Source organism: Leptonychotes weddellii, chromosome 1, assembly GCF_054177405.1.
Source record: "Leptonychotes weddellii isolate Sample4059 chromosome 1, ASM5417740v2, whole genome shotgun sequence".
NCBI lineage: Eukaryota > Metazoa > Chordata > Mammalia > Carnivora > Phocidae > Leptonychotes > Leptonychotes weddellii.
In genome coordinates this window covers 65,637,115-65,657,928 of record NC_138369.1, presented here as the reverse complement: position 1 = coordinate 65,657,928, position 20,814 = coordinate 65,637,115, and the positions used below count along the sequence as shown (strand labels likewise).

Genomic DNA, 20,814 nt, shown 5'->3' with positions numbered 1-20,814 from the left:
ACAGGGCAGCACCGGCGAGGCGGCGGCAGGGCTCCGACTGTCACGTTCATTCCCCGCTGCTTTTCCAGTCCCCTGTCTCCTCGCCCCTCCTCCCTCCTCCCCAGCCCGGGTTTGGAGGCGATTCCCCTCTAGTGACTGAGACGATCCATCTGGGCGAGCGGCGCTTCGCCTCCCTCGCGTCTTTGTCTCCTCCTCCTGCGAGGCTCCGGGGCCGGGCGCAGGGTCTGCAGCAGCCGCCGCAGAAGCGGGAGCCCAGCGGTGCTCCGCACGGCCGCCCGGGGCCGCGCCCTCGCTCGGCGGAGGCGCCAGAGGACGCCAGCTAGCCACGCACTGTCCGCGTCCCGCGCTCCAGCCGCCGCGCACTACCGCCGCCGCCGCGACCCGGAACGAGCCCTCCCGGCTGGCCCGGTTCGGGGTGGGCAGCCCGGCTAGCAGCCTAGTGGGAAGAGCGGGCGCTGCAGTTCTGGCGGCGCACACCCCCAGGCATACGCATCCAACGCCTCCTCCCTGCGCCACGAGGATGGAGCAGCCACCCCGGCCCGGGACTGGCGCAAGGTAAGGTGCAGCCGCCTGTTGCTTTTTTCGCAAAGCGCGGTGTCGTCCCTCTGCCTGGGTGCCTTGGCCATCCCTTCCATAACAAGCAGAGGGGAACTGTCACCCCAGGTCAGAGCCATGTCCAAACCTCCGGTCCCCTTGGCGCCGATCCTGTTAGAGACCCCCTTCTAGCGAAGGGGAGTCGACCCTCTGTTCGCGTGCAGCCGACTGCCGTGCAATAGTCTGCAAACTTTTGTGCCCCCCTCCCTGCGCGGTGCTCACCCCGTGCCGTGCAAGTTGCACGTCTAGTTCTCGCGTGCGCCCTTCCCCCAGTCCTCCCCCACTACCACCCCCTGACGTTTGCATCTGCCCATTTCTCTCTCGGTGTTCTTGCTAGTCGACTTTTCACTCCCTGCAGCTCCCGCTAGAGAGGCGAGGGTTTGGGACCCAGCAGTGCTCATCCTGCCTGTGGGGGTTGGATAGGAGCAGAGATAATGAAATAGGAGGGGTGGGTCGTGGGGGGGGGAGGGGGAAGGCTGCGGCTACCCTTGGGGCTCTGTCTAGCACGGCGGGAGCCGGTCCATCCTTGCGAATGCCACCCCCAACTCGGTAATGAAACCCTTGGAGTGGCTTGCGGCTGTGCGCCGCGGGAACGGCTAGTGCAGATCCGGGTGGGTGAAGTAAGTCGTTTGGGGAGGGAAATGTTGCTGGAGGGGTGAGGGAGGAAACCGAGGGTCGGGGATAGATCTGGTTGAAAGGGTACCAAAGGGCTCTGCTTTTTTAAAGTGGGCAAGGGGCCAGCTCCGAGCGGTCACCTGACGTGGAGGAAAAAGGATTTGAGTCCTGAGGGCTCTGGCCCGGGTGTGTAAATACAGATGGGGGAGGGGCTGGGCACCTGGAGAGGCGCAGAGAGTCAGAATGGAGCCCTGGAATGCCAGAGCCCGAGGGGGACTTGGGAAGGCAGGCTTCTGGGTGCCTGGGATGGGGCGATCTTCCCCTCCAGGAGAAACAAACCTCCCGGCGAGATTCTGAATGCGTTGGCATCTTAGGCGGTGACTGAGTGATCGGATCATGGACCAGGGATGCCTTTCCAGGCTCTAAGAGGTCCGCTCCTTTCTCCGGCACCCACTTATACACCCTTCCACCTCCACAGCCGCGTCCATAGACCCACGCCCATCTTTCCTGCCCCGCGCTCGGAGTCAAAGAGGTCTGCACAGCCGCAGGGTGGGAAGGGGATTCCTGGCCCCCAGGGGAGGCGTGTGTGCGGAGTAGGGGGGAGTCCCCAGCGCCTAGCCAGTAGACAGGGGTTCGAACAGGTTGGAGGAGAGAGCACGGGCGGAGGCTGCAGTGGGAGCCACCTTTCCCCCCCGCCCCTCCGCAAATCGCACCTGGGCGGAGCGAAGGAGTGGGGGAGCCCCACGCTGCTCCTGCAGGCTCCAGAGCGCAGAGCTGGAGGGAGTGCGGGGCAGGCGAGGGGGCGTGGGCATCAGGTAAGGGGATACTTGGCTTCCAGGCCCGGGGACCCCGGGCACAGGTGGGTCTGTCCACGTTTGGGCCCCTAGGTAGATCTTTCTGGTTGCTCCAGACGCTTTGGCGGATGCGGGAAGGCAAGGCTCTTTCCTCCTTTGCACTCCAGCAATCTGGAATGGAAGACCATCTGCGGGAGGGGACCTAGACTGCTGTTGCAAAGAACAGGCAGTTCCCCAGGCTCCGTTTGTCCAGCTGGGGAACACACTGGGCTACCAAAGGCCTGGACACCTCTTTTAACCCTTCTCTCTCTGAGGAGGTGCACGCCCCTCTCCAAGGAGCACCTTTGGCTGAGAGTCCGATTCCCGGTTCCTACTGGCCCGTAGAAGAATTTGGAGGTTGCGTGGGTTCTGGAGCTGTTTAAAACCCTCTGGCCTTGCCTGCTCGGGCCTCCCACGTGCAGGCTTTTAGGGGCACAGCCGTCTCTGCGGTTGCCCTGCATAAGTCTGCTGCTCTCCTGTAACCAGCGGGGAGAGAGCAGAGCTCCGCGCATTCCCCTTTTCTGGGCCCCACGCTTTGGCCAGACCCTTCCGGAAGAGACGTCGACTCGTCAGGGCTCCGCCGAGGAATCCTGAGGTCGGTCACTCCCATCCTGGGGTACCCCTGGAGCAGCGAGCTCCCAGTCTCCCCGCGGCAAGCTTCAGAGCCCCAAGGAGCGGGAACGGGGATTCCCTCAGCGCAGACTCCCGGTGCAGCTCCTGAGCACAAAGGCCACACCCTCACAGGCCAGGCATCGCGGGGGGATAGAGCGTTGGCTTCTTCCGAAGTACCTGGATACCTGAGGTAGGATCCCAGAATTAAGTCCGTCACCCCGGATGAGTTAGCTTCCGACACCCCAGGGCCCATTTCTTTTCGGATGCTTATTACCTGGGTTTGTGCTCAGACCACTTCCCTAGAAACAGGTTGGAACATGTCCTTCCTGTAACTCTTGAAGGAAGACTTCAAATCCACACCAAAGTGTCCCTTCACCGTTGCTGAGCTATCCTGGGAGACAGGATGATGATGATGATAATCATCATCATCATCATCATCATCATCATCATCATCATCAGCGCTCGTATTTACTGAGCTCTTACTCTGTGCCAGGCACTATTCTTGATATTTTGCATCAACTGTTTTAGATTTACTCTTCACAACAACCCTGGATGATAAAGTTATTTTTCCCAGTTTTATGGGTGAGAAAACTAAGCCATGGAGAAATTAAGTTATTTGCTTGTTGTCATCCAGCCAATAAGTTGTGAAGGTGGTTAGTTCTTGTGGGTGGAGAACACTGGGTGTGCTCCAAGCTCTCAGCCCCATTTGGTACTGAAGACCTTTTGTCCATAAGGAAGTATGGGTGAGGGCTCCAGCCCTTTACTCCAGACCCCAGGGGCATGCTGTATAAGTTCCAGTTCTTGCCTGTGGCACTGGGAAGACTGATGGTGCATATTGCCCCTCTCGGAGTCTGTTGGGGGTGCATTGGGGGTGCATCTCGGCAGGATGAGATCCTGGTACTGGAAGTAAATTTAGGGAATTAGCCGCTGGCAATGGACTTCTTTTCTGGACCTTTTGGTAGACATTCCCTTTTTAAATATGAGGAGAACTGGCAAGGGGGGAATTCAAAGGTGCACAGAGATTTCTATAGTCACAAACTGTAGAAATTATTTTTTTTTTGCAAATGAGTCCCTTTCTAGTGATTGAATCACAGAATATTAGAGCTAAAGGGACCTCAGATAGCGCTGCTCCCAATCCAGAGGTAGGGAGGAGATTTGGTGATGTGCTCAAGGCTATTCAGTGTGTTCCTAGCATAACTAGTACTAGAAGCACTGTCTTCTGATTCTTGGTCAAAATAAACTATGTTGATGCATGAACAGATTACATCCACTGCTGTTGCTTTTCAGCCTCTTAAAATTAATTAGGAAAAAACTTGTTTATTAAGAAAAGTTCACTTTTCTATTTTTTATAAATGCCTCAATCAGCATAACCAGGAAAAGTAACTGTCATATAATGGATAAACCATCACAAATGTGGCTCATTTGTAAAAATGTTGCAACCCAATACATATACGCCTTCAGATCAACAGAATCTAACCATGCAAACCTTTAGATGACTCTAAATAAAATTAAATGGATTTTCAATCATTTTAGCAGTCTTTTTGTCAAGTTGAATAGTTCTGTCTGTCCTCACGCCCAAGTATTTGGGAAAATAAGAGAAATCCTCTTGAATACAATGAAATAATTTGGTATTATTTCTTCTGGTTTTCTGACCCTTGGGTCAAGCCTCAGGCTGATGCAAAACAGAAATCTGAGGCAAAACAGTATCTTTCTAGTGGATATACTTGGGGGTCAGAAAGGGGAAAAAAAGTTCTTTGCCACCTTCTCACCCGCTGGGCCCCTATAACAAAGGGACCTCTCCAGCAATTTAGGGATTCCATATACCCCTAGGCATTCTTGTAGGACAGAATTCTGGTTTCTAAGAACATCCCCTGTCTTTTCTCTGTAGCTATAGTATCAGGATGTCCTGCCCCTGGAGACAAATCAAGAAAAAGTCAGCTGGAGTAAACAGAGAGGGGGACTGGGAAAAGCCTGTTTCTCAGAATCACATGAGGGGTAAGAATTACAGGCAGACAGATGGTGGAAACTTGGTGCCTTTTATGTCCCCTGGAATAGGATTTCCATCCCTGATGCTGTGGCAAGCCAGGACAGAAGCCCTCAGACAGTGAATCGGGGTGGAGGAGGAAAAGGTGGTCGGGGGTGGGGGGACAGTGCTATCAAGAACCTGGGGTGGGGAGTCTATGGAGGCCTGGCTGATAAAGGGCTTTGGGGTGACAGGAATGGCCATGGAGAGTCTGCACTAAGAGATGCTCTTCTTCCCCCTTCCCCGCCTACCCACCACCTCAGTTTGCTATCTGTGTTGGGTTGACTGATCTAAATCCCAGAGTCCCCAGTTATCTCAAGGGAAGCATTCACTTTCTAGAGAATTTATTAGAAATGAATATTGTCGGGGCTCCTGGGTGGCTCAGTCGGTTAAGCGGCTGCCTTGGGCTCAGGTCGTGATCCCGAGGTTCTGGGATCGAGTCCCGCATCAGGCTCCCTGCTCGGCGGGGAGCCTGCTTCTCCCTCTCCCTCTACCTGCCTCTCTGCCTACTTGTGCTCTCTATCTCTCTGTCAAATAAAAAAAAAAAAGAAATGAATATTGTCTTATGTGAGTCAGAAAAAATATGCATAGTTACACTAATCTTAAGGGAGAACCATGAAAAATCAAATTATCCTAGAAGAGTAGCCTTCTGAAGGTGGGATGCTGGTTCAGTTAAATTATAGCAATGTGAGAGGAAAAAAGACGTAACACTGAAATCAGGTATGACAAAATTCAAAAGAAATGGTCTCTGTTTTAGGAAGCACAGGAAGAAGAATCCTTTTTGATCTGGGCAGACATCCTGGTTCCCAACTCATATCTTTTCAGGGATGATAGGAGACTTAGCTGGAGCCTCATCCTGTTTCTGTGATGGGCATGGTAGTCATGCTCTCTGCCTAGTTTACTGTGGCTCCTATGTGGTGGAGTGTTAAAGGGCCCACACAACACTTCTGCTGGGACAATTCCTTTTGCATGTATTTACCTTAAATCATATAAACTGATTGCAGTTTGTTGGCAGAATAACAATTATGCGTTAAACAACATGTTCTGGGGGAAAGGTTATGAAAAAACGAAGCCCTTTTATTTGGAACACAATGAATACATTTATTGAGCAATACATAGCGTGAATCAAAGTTCTCAGTTTGGGTTAGATATTTGAAAATAAAAAAAAAAATAATCAAGGACCAGAGCATCTGAACTTGACCTACTTTTAATAACAAGAGAAGCCACATAATAAGTCTCTGTGGAGTTTGAAGAAGATGTTGGCAGGGGGGAAAAAAAAGGATCACTAAGTAGAACCCGAGAAGCTTTACCCTCATGGATTTTTTTAAATAAATATCTAATATCTTAATTTATATTTAAGTTTGAATATTCCATATGATCAATAAATTTAATATTTTATCTGCAGATTGTGACCTCGATGAGCTTTATTCTACAAATGGTTGGGAACCATGAGGGAAGCTCTTATATCTGACATACTAGTATATAACTATACATGCTTCATAAAAAGCTAGTGAATTAATACATTGCAACATGACCTAGAAATGTCCATTGTATGTGAGAATGAAGTCTGCAATCTTCTTAAGAGCTAACAGGCTTGGAACATACGATTTTCTCAAAAGGGATGAGTTTCTTGTAAGGGTGGTATAATTCATTTAAAATAAACAAATGAACAAATATTAAAAAAGAACCACACTGATAAAAAGATTTTTTTTTCTTCAAGAGGCTCAAAGAAAATGTGTAGTTTCAATTTATCCTAAGTTCTCTGAGCTGCTTTTTATGTTAGCAACTGTCCAATGTAAGTGTCACTATACTCTCAGAGAGGTTTTTTTTTTTTAAGATTTGTGCCTTTTCTTAGAAATAAAATAGAAACAAAATAAAAAAATAAAATATTGTGAGCCATGCTCAAATACAGATTAATAGTTGACAAAACTAAGGTATGTTTTCAAATGCAGATTAGGTTCTTTGTTTCTCGCTCTCTTTTCTTTCTTTCTTTCCTTTTTTTTTTCTTCCCTTCTATTTTAGGCCATTGATATAATTTTCAGTCTACATGTGAGTATTCAATACCTTGCAGGGAGAGTTGGCTATTTCAGGACAAATATTTCCCCTGGTGAGGGTAGGGAGGAGGTACAGTGCACTTGCATGTTTGTCCAAAGCTAAAGCACAAAGGTCATGAAGTCACACTGGCTTTTTCTCTAGTCTAACCTCATCACTTCTGATTTAGAAAAGCGATGCTGGTCTAGGCCTGCTTACAGAGGGCTCACCCTGTCAGCAGTGACTAAGCAGTATACTTTCCTTTTGCTACTCTGGGAATTTATGCACTCAGAAGACTCCTGGTCCAGTCTGCTGACCTTCCCTAGGTATCTGGTCATCAGGGATTATTAAGCAGGAATGTCTTCCATCCTCCTATAAATTATATTTAAGCTCAGGTTGGCGAAGGTAGGGTACTCTCCTACCGTGGAATGTTTTGTTGTACTTTGTCCAGGTGGTCAGTCTGTTTTTTGGTTGCTTCTTAGAAACACGTCCTGTAGACAAAATTCATTCCCTTCCCTAATGCAGTGTAGATTCTTGGTGTCCAAAGCATCTACTGCAAAACCCAAGAAGGAGGGATGACTGATAGCCAGTCAGGTTAGGAGGGCCGAGAGAGGTAACCAAGATGCTTCAGAGGGTAGGCGGAGGAGAGAAGGGGTAAGGAAGGCCAAGAGGGAAAACAGACCACCTGAAGGAAGAGAACCCAGCCATTAGTGCAGAAAGACGAAATGAGATTTTGATAGTAAGCCAAACCTGAAGGGTAAGATTAAAAGGCCTAGAAATCAGGGGCTAAAGAAAGTGAACGGGAGTGATAAAGAGCTAAAGAAGTGTACAAGGAAAAATAATGTACCCAAATAATTCCTCAAGGTCTAGGTCAACACAAAGGCAGACAGGCTCGCTGCTCAGCCAGAGGGCATGGTCTCATACGTTCCCCTGTCCCTTGTTAATGGGGCTCCTCAATCACCAGGCCAAGGGCTCTTCATCTCATTGATGCCTTGCGGCCCTTTGGCAGTCTGCCAATCTTAGGGACCCCAGAATGATGTGTTTAAATTCTTAAAATGCAATGCACATGATTATAACACTACACTACACACACACACACACACACATACACACACACACACACACACCCCACTGTGACCTGCTGATGTATATGTAACAACAAGATCTATTGGTGGGATGGATGGCTACCATCTCTCCTAAGTAGGAATCAGCAGCAAAGCTGATTTGAGATAACTGCAACACCTGTGTTCTGATATGAAAATATCTGATTTATATCAGTGGCAAAATCGCTGGTTCTACTACTACATGTCAGGTTTGTAGCCTGCATTCATAATGGAATGAAATACTAAATGGTAGTTCAAAGTTAGTAAACAAAGTTGTCACTTTTTTCCCATTCAAGTTTGTGGATCACTTGAATTCTATTGATAGATGCTCTAGACGTCTGTGACCCCAGGAACCCCAAACCCATATGCTTTAGTATCTTCAACTAACACTGTAGGTGTGCATTGGAACAGGCGTGGGCAAGTTGTAACAGGGTCCTCCTAGCTGCTTTTATCTCTCTGGGATCTCTCTCTCTCTGGACCAATTTTCACTTTTCTGGCCACAGGAACTGGCTTTACCTGCCCTATTCCTAGGGATCATGGTTATAGATACTGGTGGGCATTGGCAAATAAAGGATACCTTTAGCAGAAAGAGAGTCACAGGTCAGGGGCACAAGCAAGCTGTGGGATGCCTTTGTAAGAACTAGAAAATGGGCTTCCTTGGAGCAGCAGCAGAGTCTGGCTCCTGGCTAGATGAATATTGGCCTGTATTTCAGTTCCTGATGGCTGCCTTGGCTCCATGCCCTGTATGTAGCCTTGGCTAGTTTCACCTGAAGTGAGATTGAATTATCAGACTGCATTTCATATCAGCTGAAAGTTTTAAGTCCCCGCCCCCCAACGATTTTTTCCCCCAAAGCAGAGCTGCCACAATGGCTTTGAAAGGTGCACTTCCTTTCCCTGCCCACTTCCTGGTTATCAGGAAGTGGCCTCAGTGCAGGCAGGTGGATGGAGACCCACGGGAAAATGTCCAGATCTGGAGAATTCTTAAGCTGGATAATAAGGCTGTGAGTGATAGAGAGGGGAATGTGGTCAGAGAGTGTTTTCTAAACAGATCGCTCATATTGTTCCTTGTTGTGAGAAGATGACAGGATGTCCTTGATCTTGGAGATCACCATGTTTCCACTTGTTCTATTTGGTGAAGTAGAACCTGCTCAGTAGAAAAAGCTCTCCTAAGAAAACCTTTGACTTTGCAGGGGGAGGCAACATTTCAGAAAACCTCCTCTTTATATGCAGGTGGAGTATTTGGGAACCAGGCAACCTCATTCTACTTCTAGCTTTGACCTTAACCAGCTTGATATCTTTGGGCTGGTTAAGTTGACTGCCCTCTGCTCTACTTCCCCAGTAAACTGGAGGCTTTCTAGAGCCCCTACCAGCTCTGTGGTCTGTAATGTCAAGGGCGCATCTGGCATTGTTTTATTTATACTCCCTATGATGGCTTTCCTGTTCAGCTGGTTCAAGCTCACTTTCTTTGCTTAGGCCTCCCAGCCCTGACATGCCACAGAACCAATAGTGATAGGTAGACACTACACTCGACAGTCCTGAGAGTCTGTTGACCCCCGGAGCCCAGGAGCCCAGAATAAGGGGATGGTGGTGGTTGTCAGGGGTAGTGGTAGAAGGAAGTATAGCTGGTGGGTAAAGGGATAGAGTAAAGAAAGGGTAGAATCATTGATAGGTTTCCTTGCAGCCATAATTGTCACTCAGGAAAGCTGTAGGAAAGATGAAGGAGGGATTCCTGAAGTTTTGAATGTGTGTCCATCTTCATAACCGTGTGATGTGTCACTTCCTGCTAAAAACTGGCAAATTACTCCTTGTTGCGTCCAGGAAATTACATCCTTAGTATGACTTAATAGCTCCTTCCTCACCTGGTCCTACCTGTCTCATCCTCGGTCACTTTCCGGGGCACATCCTGTACCCTGGTGTGTTCCAGCTGAGGAGTTCATACTGGGGAGTACCACCAACTCGTCACCCTTCCTCTTTCCAACTCTGCGTTCAGTGATATCATGTTGATAGCTCAAAATCTCCATCTGGTAGGATTATTGACACCACAGAAACTCACAGATACTGCAAAGCAGGGCTCTTTATTCCCAGAGAATCTGCTGTTAAAATTTATCAGCACACACACTGCCCCTGCCCCCACCGACAGCCTTACAGTTCCTGCCACAGAACATGCCATTCCCTCTTCCTGACAGTTCACCTGCCTGGTTCTCCCTCCTTCCCTCTCTCTTTCCTTTCTTCTGTCTCTCCCTTCCATCTTTTCATCCACCCATCTATCCAGAGGTAGCCAGACTCTGTTCTTATTCCCCTTCTGCAACTTAACAGCAAGCTGAGTGACTCCAAGAAAATGTCTCAACCTTTCATAGGCCTCCATTTTCTCTATGCGAAATGTTGTGAGGCTGAAATGAGTTCCTGTGTATAAGGTGCTCAGAACAGTGTCTGGCACATGGTAAGTACTACTTACTTCTTTGTTTTTAGTATCAATCAAAACGTTGTTGATTGCCTACTATGTGCCCAATACTGAATATGCACATATGAAAACAGGTTTAATAAAATAACACAAGAAAGTATTTAAGAGCCCTGAACAAAGGCCAGTTAGTTCTTCCAGGGATACCAAGAACTGACTTCATGGAGCCAGGGGCCTTTGAATTGAATTCTGAAAGATTGCTCTCATACCCCCACCAAACTGGCAAGACAGACAGATGCATCCCAGGGGAAGGAAGTCACGTGAGCACAGTCACGGAAGTGGGAAGAGCATGACCTGCTAGGGTCTTGTGTAGCTGAGCATGAGCCCATGGAGGGAGAGGGAGTCTTTTTTTTTTTTTTAAGATTTTATTTATTTATTTGACAGAGAGAGACAGCGAGAGAGGGAACACAAACATGGAGAGTGAGAGAGGGAGAAGCAGGCTTCCTGCCAAGCAGGGAGCCCAATGTGGGGCTCGATCCCAGGACCCTGGGATCAAGACCTGAGCCGAAGGCTCACTTCCTCAGGCCAGTCTCCTCTTAGCTCTGCTCTTCCTTTGCCTGCATGAGGACAGATCTGAGCTTTGGTTTTTACAAAAAAGTCAGAAATCCAGATTTTTATGGGAAAACTCCTGAAGCTTAATGGTTGAACTAATTCAATTAAAAACAGAACAAAACAAAACACAGAACACATCCGCAGGCTGTATCCAGCCTCCTGCAGAAGAATGGAGTTCTAGTTCCCAAGCTGGTATGATGATGAATGGAGTTCTAGTTCCCAAGCTGGTGTGATGGTGAATGGAGTTCTAGTTCCCAAGCTGGTGTGATGACGAATGGAGTTCTAGTTCCCAAGCTGGTGTGATGACGAATGGAGTTCTAGTTCCCAAGCTGGTGTGATGACGAATGGAGTTCTAGTTCCCAAGCTGGTGTGATGACGAATGGAGTTCTAGTTCCCAAGCTGGTGTGATGATGATAAAATCTGCACTTGGAATTTCTATTTTGAATAGAATTCTGCCATTAACTGTGTGACCGAAGGTGAGAGTCCCTTTGACTCTTTGAGCCCCAGGTTTCTACCAAATGGCTATCATATTTCTCGTCCCACATAACTTACTGTAAGGATCCTTTTGGACTATGGAGATGAAAGCCCTTGCAAAGAACCAGACACACGTTAGAATTATTCCCAGGCTCTGTGTGCTATGTGCACAGCCCCAAGCGTGAATTAAGTCACCCAAAGATACCTGAATGTCCTTACCTGCCTTTTCAATTTTGACACTAGATGGGGGAAGAGCAATGTAGGAGTGTTTTTACCCCTTCGTTCTGTGAAAAACATGAAGGAGCTTGACATTCCATTTTGGAAGTCTGTATGTCAGAGATCCAGCTGAAAGTTATTGATTGCTTCTGCATGGACTCAGGACCATGGGGAAAGGTGCATTCAACCTCTGTGATATGTGCTGGTGGTTTCTTTGAGGTGGCAGAGAATTGTCTGAAAGGAAGTCAGCTGCACGAAGTTTTAGTCAGAGTCAAAGCCTGCACTTGGATTTCTGGAATTTCTCCTCTTTGATCCCTGTCCATTCCAGGCTGGCTTTGATCATATAGGCTTTTAAGGAAATGATCGAACCTTGGAAGAGTCAAATCATTTCTAGTTGAGGGGCCGGGCCGGGTGGATGTTGGCTTTCCCGTAGCAGAGGGGTGAGTATGCAGCTAGCCTACTTCCTCAGGCCTGGTTAAAAGTGCTCTGTAATTGCAGCTTTGTGAAAACCTCAGGCCTAGTATAATACATTGAGTCTTTCTGTTATTCTGAAATTTTGTGTTATTTTTATTTGTTTCGCTGTATTGCCTGATTGAACTTGATCATGAGGAGCTTCAAAGAGGCAGGCAGGAAATAAGGACACCTGATTTTTAAAAGCATATCATTTCTGGATCTTGACCTCACTGCAGAGATCTTATGATTTCTGCTTTAGATGCTGACCTGAGTTTATTTTACTCTCCTCTAAACCCCAAACCACCTGGGTCTTCAGGACTGAGGTGTCTGGTGCTGCTGTAGCTCTCATCCTTTGTTGGTGTCTGGGGTCCTCAGCCCTAACCACTGCAGCAGCCAAATCGCAGAGGAACCAAAGTCCTACTCCTCTGAGATGGATTTGAAACAGTTAAGTCTATTGAATTCACATTATAGGTGACATAGCACATTTGACAGTAAAGAGGTATTAAAGTCCTAACCCCTAGCGTGACTGTATTTGGGAGGTAATTAGGTTTAGGTGAGGTCATGAGGGTGGGCCCCTCATCATGGGATTAGTGCCCTTTATAAGAAGAGATACCAGAGAGGTTGCCCCCTCTCTTTCCACCCACATCCACTGAGGAATGGTCTTGTGAGGATACAGCAAGAACAAGGCCATCTACAACCCAAGGAGAGACCCCTTACAAGATATTGGCCATGCTGTCCCCTTGGCTGTGGTATTTTGTTACCTCAGCCCAAGAAGGCTAATACGGGAGGTTACTATAGGTTAGTCTGGGCACCTAGCCACCTTGTGAAACATTTCTTTGAGCAAAGACCTGCCTGTGTTTATACCACTGTATGTGATGTTCACCACCAGCCAGGCACGTAGTAGGCATTCATTAACAACTTGTCAAATGAACGAACACTAATGAATGGAGTGACAAACATCCAATTTAGAAACAAACATTTGGAAAAAAATTCTTTCGAGTATTGGGGATTTTCTGCAGTCATGGTTTGAAATGAAGGAAAAATAAATTCTTTGAGTATACTGTGTGTGGGGTGTGTATATGTATGTATATACCAAGCTGTTAACAGCTTGCACTTTTTTACTAGCCCACCCCATGGAGACATAATGATAGTAAAATAAATACAGTCAGCATGCTTTCCTATTTACCCTGTATGCAAGCAAGTGACTATTTCCAAGCATTTGCAATTTCATCAAGGTCTCCTAGAACCATTCTCCATAAAGAGATGCTGAGTTGGGCTGCTGACCTACCAAAACCTAATTGCCTGAAATTTAGTGAAAGAAAAAAGAAAAGTCATTTCTTTATAAGAAAGTCACCAAACCTCTATATGGGAAAGGAATTCTGAGGTCCCTTTGGATTTCAAATCCCTAATGGGCAAGTTGCCATGGAAGGACGTAATTTTCCTGACAAAATGGTGGCTTTAGAGTTTTTTCTCATTCCTCTGAGAAATCCTTCAGACACTGTGAGGTGTTTGCTCCATGGCTTTTGCCATTGGAGAATGGAGAAGCTATTTTCTCAAGATGCTATTCATCTTTATTCATATCTGGGTGCAGATGAGTTCAGAATGTGTGGGTGTGGGATTTGAAGGGTGAAGTACTTAGTAAAATTTGGTGTGCCAGTTGTGTAATGAAGAAAATGTATTGACAATATTAAATTGTGGGCTGAAGCTGGCTTTTGGTGTTAAAAAAAAAAAAAAGAACAAAATTTCCAAAAGTGACAGCATTGTTTTTATGCCAGGGTGTTTCTAAATGTTGGGACAACAGTGCCGAGAAATATGGGTCTTCAACGTGCGTTGCTTTTTTCTGCCTCGCCTGGTTTTACCCTATAAGCCCCACATCGCTTTCTTTTAAATTGGAAGGTGTTGCAGTGTTTCTAAATATACATTCATATTGTACTTAACTGAGGGAAATAGATTCAGTAATAATAGGCAAGATTTTAATTTACTTTGCATGTTGCAGGTGGAAGAGCCAACTGGTTTCTAGAGAAATTAATGGTAATTTATTGAGTCACTAAGAAGTTACTGTTCACTTCCCAAGCTCCAAAACCTCTAACTCATCATCAACTTCTATGGTGTTAACAGGTGAAATTGTGCATTTACTTCTTTTTAAAAAGTAGTGGTCTTTTCTCTACTTTGCCTTTTTTTGGTGCTGATTAACAGTAGACCCTAATTCAGAGAAATCTTCTTTCTCCTCAGTGTGGGTGAAGTAGGGGTGATGAACATGACTGTGACCAGTGCCAGGTAACATTTGTGGATTCTACCTGCAGCAGGTGTTTCTGGTAAATACACATGGATGTTCAGGGTCCTGGATTAGTAATGCAATGCCTAGTTCAGGGGATTTTAACCATTTTTCTTGCTATGTAACCTTTTGGAAGTCTGGTAAAACCTATGTACTCTTTCTTATTTTTTTAATGTAAAATTAACATTTTTAGTTTGTTTAAATTAAATCTAAAAATATTTTAAATGTAAAAATTAAAGTACATAAGATTACAAAGAACCGTAACAACAACAAAAATACCCACAAAACACTGATTCTCAGGGATTACTGGAATCTCTGTCTCACTGAACTTACAATATTATGCGTGACCTATATCACTGCCAAATCTGTCATCACTATTAAAAAAATATCACTTTAAATAACACACTTCAGTAGTTAGCTTTACCACCCGATGTGTTTGAACTTGCCTGGTCTAGACTTGCAGCCCACATACCTGGCATATTTCAAAAGGCAGTGCTAACTTATGAAGAATTAAACATTCTCATTTAGACTGGCCAGTTTTGCGAAACTATAACAAATGATCTAAATGGTTGACTTCTTTCTGTTTATCCACGAAGAATAAATAAGTGTAGATGGGGCAGCCATTAAACAACCCAGATGTCTGGATCACTGAGTGAGAAGATGCACCTTTTCCCTTTTGTGGCTGAATGACTACTAGGTGAGAAGTTGACCAATAATTGTCTCTCTATATTAAGAGGGGTTATGAGCAGGAGGAATAAACTATTATGATTTTAAAGTTGTGATATGCATAAATGATATTTCAGGATTTCTGAACAACTGTGTTGCTACATATAAAAAAAAAGCTGTGATTTTTATTGGTGATATCAGATACTGATGACAGTAGTGTAGTCTGTTGCTTGTCTTTAGAGTTGAAGAAAATGCCAAATTCCAGTTGTAGATCCGTGTGGGGGGAAAGTCAGAAAAGACCTCCCACGGTTGTGGATCCCCTGCACTGTAGTCATGGCCTCTCAATGGGGGACCATGAACCCCAAGTCAAAACCCTTGCCTCAAGGTGTGAGTCAATGCCTGATAACATGGGAAATAACAATGAGAGCAGTTTTCAGACAGATGAAACCCACAGAAGGGGTTAGAAAAGAACGTTACCATCTGGTAATTTATTTAACATGCTAGAATTCGACCTAAAGAGTGTGGTTGGCTTAGTAACTAGTCTCTTTGGAGAGAGATGCTTTTGCCTTTATTCAGTAGAGCATTGGGTCTTCTTTGAGAGCCAATGGCATAATGTTGTAAATAGTCTCATCAGTATGAATTCTTAAGCTGTTTAAGGGTGGGTCTGGTGTTTTGAAATAAGCCAAAGTCATTTGAAGTAAGGCTGCTAAAGGTAGACGGTGATCAGGTGTGTAAACACCAGACTGGAACTTGAAAATTCTGAGGTTTCTTTTCAGAAGGGACTCATTAGCTGTCCTGGAGGCTGCTCCATCATTGGGAAGACAGGTAGGGGTGAGATCTGGAAAAGATTGAGTTTCCAAAATGATAGCATCCTTGGAATCCGCCTGCAGTCCCCGGGGTGACTAATTTATAGAGGAACACTCATTTCCCTCTATAAAGTAATGTTCCAAGATGGTTTCATAATATTTAATGACAATATTCAATAGTCACATTCTATACCATCTTAAATGGAACTGCACTCTCCAACAGAAATATAATACTATCTACTTATGGAATTTAAAATTTTCCAGTAGCCACATGAAACATGTTAAAAGAAAAAGGTGAAATTAAGTTTAATAATGTTTTTTACTTAGCCCAGTATATCCAAAATTATCATTTTAACATATGATCGAGTTAAAATTTATTGTTTGTTTGTTTTTTTTATACCGAGTCTATGAAACTAGTGTGTATTTTATACAGCACATTGCACTTTGGACACTGAATTTTCATCAGAAACACTTGACCTATGTTCAGATTTCACAAAATTGACAATTGAAAAAGCAGGTTCACATATCCACGTTGTTTCAAATATATTTGAATGTTTTCCAATAAATGGCATTATTGGGTTTTAAATTTACATTAATCACAAATAAAATTAAACATTTAGCTCCTCAATCATGGGAGCCACATTTCAGATGCTCGGTAGCCACTGCGACTAGTGGTTACTGTATTGGGTGGTGTGGGTCTAGATTATATGGGGAAACAATGGGAGCAAGATCCATAAGCACAGTGTGGACATTTAAACTCTGGAAAACTTGGGAGTTGCTTGTCCTTCCATTTTTTCGTCCTTTCTATGAAAGTTATTTTGGTCTTCTTGTTAATCCAGTATTTTCCCAAAAGCTCCCCATCCATTTAGGATCCATTTATATGACCCTCCAAAGGGCCTTTCCTTATGAGTATTTACCATTTACATCCGGGGGCACCATATGGTCTCTGCTTCATAGATGGGAGGTTCGGGGATGAGTAGAGATGATTGGAAGAAGAAAAGAAGTTAATACCCCGGCTCCGGATTCTTATGACTAAGCACTTAAACCATGGGAGTAAAGTTTTCCGACTCTAAGCCTCACTGGATGTACCTCTGATTCTGAGTCTGAAGACTCAGGAAACTGCCTTTTCATCAAGTCTTCCTTGCTCTCCCTACCTCAGGTGATTCAGCCCAGCCTAATCTAGTAACTGCTGCCCTGAGCGGCCCTCCCCTCCGCTGTATTATTTTTGCTAATGGGTCATAAAGTGTGTTCCGAGAACCCCCTTCATCAGAATAGCCTGTGTTTTGTTGAAGTGAGGAGTTCTAGGCCCTGCCCCAAACCAGCAAAGTCAGAATAGCTGCGTCTGTGAAGCTGAGAAACTGCATTTTTAATAAGCTCCTTAAGTAATCCTTGTGCCTAGTGATTTTAAAAATCACTGCTTTATGCAGACCCCTCTCCAACTTGGACATATGAAATTCTTTGACCCCACCCTTTCTCATTCACTTTCTTTCCCCATGTCTGATGTTTAGAAATCCACTGTCGCATTTATTCCATTTCCCCTGTGTTCAGGTCATTTAACAAATACACATTTATTCCAGGGACCCGGGATACAAAGATATAGATTGTGAGATTCTGTCTTGGACCTCTGAGAACGTGTGGACATAGGAGGGAGAGAGAGATCTATGGAAAGCTGAGCTCATAAAGAAAGTGTTACAGGCAGAGTGCGACATGTATGTGCTGGGAGCAGTGAGGTCACAGAGAAAAGAGTCATATTTGCTTGGGCTGTGAGTTGGTGAGAATGGCTTCAAAGGGGCTTTAGAGACCCTGGATGGATTGAGGGAAAGACCAAACTGATACTGCACCTGACAGAGAGAGGAGGGGCAGGAGACCTGGAGAACCTAATATGAATTAGGATAGGAACAGGGAAGCAGGGCTATCATGAATGAGGGGTTTACTGTATGGAGGATCCCAAGCAGTTTTGTTTATGTGGATTATATTATCCTTATTTCCCATATTAGAAATTAAAACTGAGATATTAACAAAATGATTACTAATTCATTAAAATAGCAATAATAAACCCATTACATATTAACATAAAAACACATTTTTATGAAAAATAATTTATTTTCCAGAATGAAAATTCAGTGAGAAGAGTGACATCTTTATACATTTCTGTACATCTCTAACATCTGGCTTAATAGAAGACAGTCTGATTCTCATATCTGCTTCTGGATTCACTCTGTCGTGATATCCCATGTCAGAAAACCTTTGGAAAACTACCCCGTATACTTATGATAGAATAAGCGTAGAAAAGGCAAATCACATCTTTAATATTATATATGTAGTGTTATGGAAATAGTCTATATCATATCTACAGCCAAATCATGTCTACAGTATCATGGAAAGAGTCTCGTCTTAATGTAAGGGTCTCAGGGACCCCCAGGAGTCCCTGGACCACACTGTGCGAGTCACTGGTGTAAAGGGTGGCTTGGTGGGCAGGCAAGGGGAGAGACCTTGTAACAGTGTAGGGGAGGAAGATGAGGGCCTGCACCAAGGTGTATCGGTAGGGAAGGAGAAGAGCGAATGGAAGAGACAGACTCTAGGGAGACAGACGCCACAGAACTTAGTAACCAATTGCGTGTTGGGATGAAAGAAAAGTGAGAGTCCCTGAGAGCATCCTGGGCTGATGGATAGCTGGGTATCTACCAACTGCCAGGACAGGTGTAGGCTGTTCGAACCTGTCCCTGAGCCACCCAGGCCTTCTGCTCCACAAAGCTTTGACCTGAGGTAGAAAGGAGGTGGGAGGTCTAGCCCTAGAATACTTTTCTGGAGGTCCGATGCTCAGTTTTTTGAGTAGGATTGTACATTTGCCAAAATTAGGATGGGTAGAACTACTAGAAGCATTTGAGTGTGGGCTGGCCTAGGCTACATGTTTCACATATGAAGGGACACAGAGAAAGATAATTGTTTGGTGAGTAGCCAAGCTGACAGAAGTGAGGTTCAAAGAATGCCCTTCTCTTGGGGGCTGGGAACATTTGTGATTAAAAGAGCATTTAGGAGGGATTCAGGAAGCCAGAATGTGGTTGTGTGTGTGTGTGTGTGTTTATATATATGTATATGTATGTGATTATATGTGTGTGTGTACAAATATGGTTTTATATGTGTAATGGTGTATATATGTATGGTTTTATATATTTAAAAAAAACTATATAGGTTCAGGCCTCAGCATGAGGTATGGAATGAACTGGCCCTGGGGATCTGAAGTTGTAGATGAAGTTCCTGGTTTGCCACCGACTAGCAGTGTGACCTTGGACAACCCACCCAGCATCCCTGGCCTCTGTCTCCTTCTGGCAGATGTAGAGGGGTATGAAACATCAGGAATTCTGTGATCCAATAGGTGTATGTTACAGGCCACAAAGAGTGATCTTCTGGAGGACACAGTGATTCCTTCCATCAGTGTCTGAGTTTGCTTGAGTAGCATTTTCCTGAGCCCTGTTTTCCATCTTGCCTATTGAGGGCCTGGGAAATGAATAGAGAAGCAATCAATCTGCTGTCAGGGGACTAGAGATAGCAGCTGTGCCTCTCGGGCATTGCAGGACTTGTCATTTGTTTGGATGTTGGCCCTGGCTTGCCCTGACAACCTTGGCACCTTCTTGTTTCCTTAGTTCTTGAGAAGGCCTTTTATGCCAACTCTGTCTACACACACATGCACGACACACACAGCAGTATGACCATACTCCACTCAGTATTTCCCCAAGAAGCCCACTTTGGTATGGGAAATCATTTTAGATGTGCATAAATTTGCTTTGGATATTTTTGTGTACTTTGATAGGTATTAGAAAAATATAGCAAGCATAGCAAAACCGTTTTTATGGATATTATTTCTTAGGATGATAGTTTAAATAAATAGATTGAATTAAAGTAAGGGGTTGCATAAAGGCTAACACAAGTCAAACCTGGATATAACAAAATTCTTGAAGGTGGTATGTGAGTGACTGATATGTGGGAAGCACTAACTTGATTGCACTGATGAGGCTTTTAACAGATGGAGGAGACTCTTCTATCAGGTAAGACCTGATACCTATGCCAAAAGTGTTCTTATTCTTCATTGGTTAGGTATTTCAACCTAAATATTCCTTTTGGGAACCATAAGTATTTCATATCTACTTTATATTGGTCATGTTAGGTACTTAGAACGGATATAACCTGGATATAATTAGAGGAAAAAATCAGATGATTTAAAATGAAAGGAAATTCTGTAAAACAGCTGGGCCAGAACACTACAAAAATGTCAGTGTTGTAAAGGGCCAAAAATAAACAAATAAACATGGTTGGGGAACCATCCTAGATTAAAGGAGACTCAAGAAAGATGACAACTAAATATAATGCATGATACTCGATTGGACCCCAGATCAAAAATAAGAAGTTATAAGGGACATTTGGGGACATTTAAGGGATTTGAAAACCAACTGCTTATTAGAAAACTGTATAGTTATAAATTTTACATTTCCTGAGTGTGATAATTGCAGTAGAGGCAACTATTCTTGGTCTAAGGAGATTTATGCTCAAGTATTTAGGGATGAAGTACATCAATGTCTGCAATGAACCCTCAAATAATTAAAGCCAAATATACATAGATATTCACTTGTGCACCTAATGCCCATGTATATGTATACATAGACGTATACACATACCACACACATGCATGTGCATACACAGACACACATGCACACATTCACACATGCATACTCACATATGTACAAGAAGAGGGAAAACAAATGACAGAATATTTATTTACGTTTTAAAAAGACTCTGGGAAACAAAGATACAAATGTAGTGATCCGAAGGGGCACATGCACCCCAATGTTTATAGCAGCAATGTCCACAATAGCCAAACTGTGGAAAGAGCCAAGATGTCCATCGACAGATGAATGGATAAAGAAGATGTGGTGTATATATACAATGGAATATTATGCAGCCATCAAAAGGAATGAGATCTTGCCATTTGCAATGATGTGGATGGAACTGGAGGGTGTTATGCTGAGCGAAGTAAGTCAATCAGAGAAAGACGTGTATCATATGACCTCACTGATATGAGGAATTCTTAATCTCAGGAAACAAACT

General features: G+C 44.7%; 1 protein-coding gene across 2 annotated transcripts in view; it reads left to right on the top strand.

Annotated features, from left to right (window-relative positions):
* The first annotated feature begins 211 nt into the window (after positions 1-211).
* Positions 212-20,814, top strand: part of LRRC3B (leucine rich repeat containing 3B) — an 88,315-nt gene continuing 67,712 nt past the window's right edge. For both annotated transcript variants that reach the window (XM_081825578.1, XM_081825579.1), the window contains exon 1: positions 212-555. The gene's annotated coding sequence lies outside the window, so the exon portion shown is untranslated. The remainder of the gene's footprint in view (positions 556-20,814) is intronic.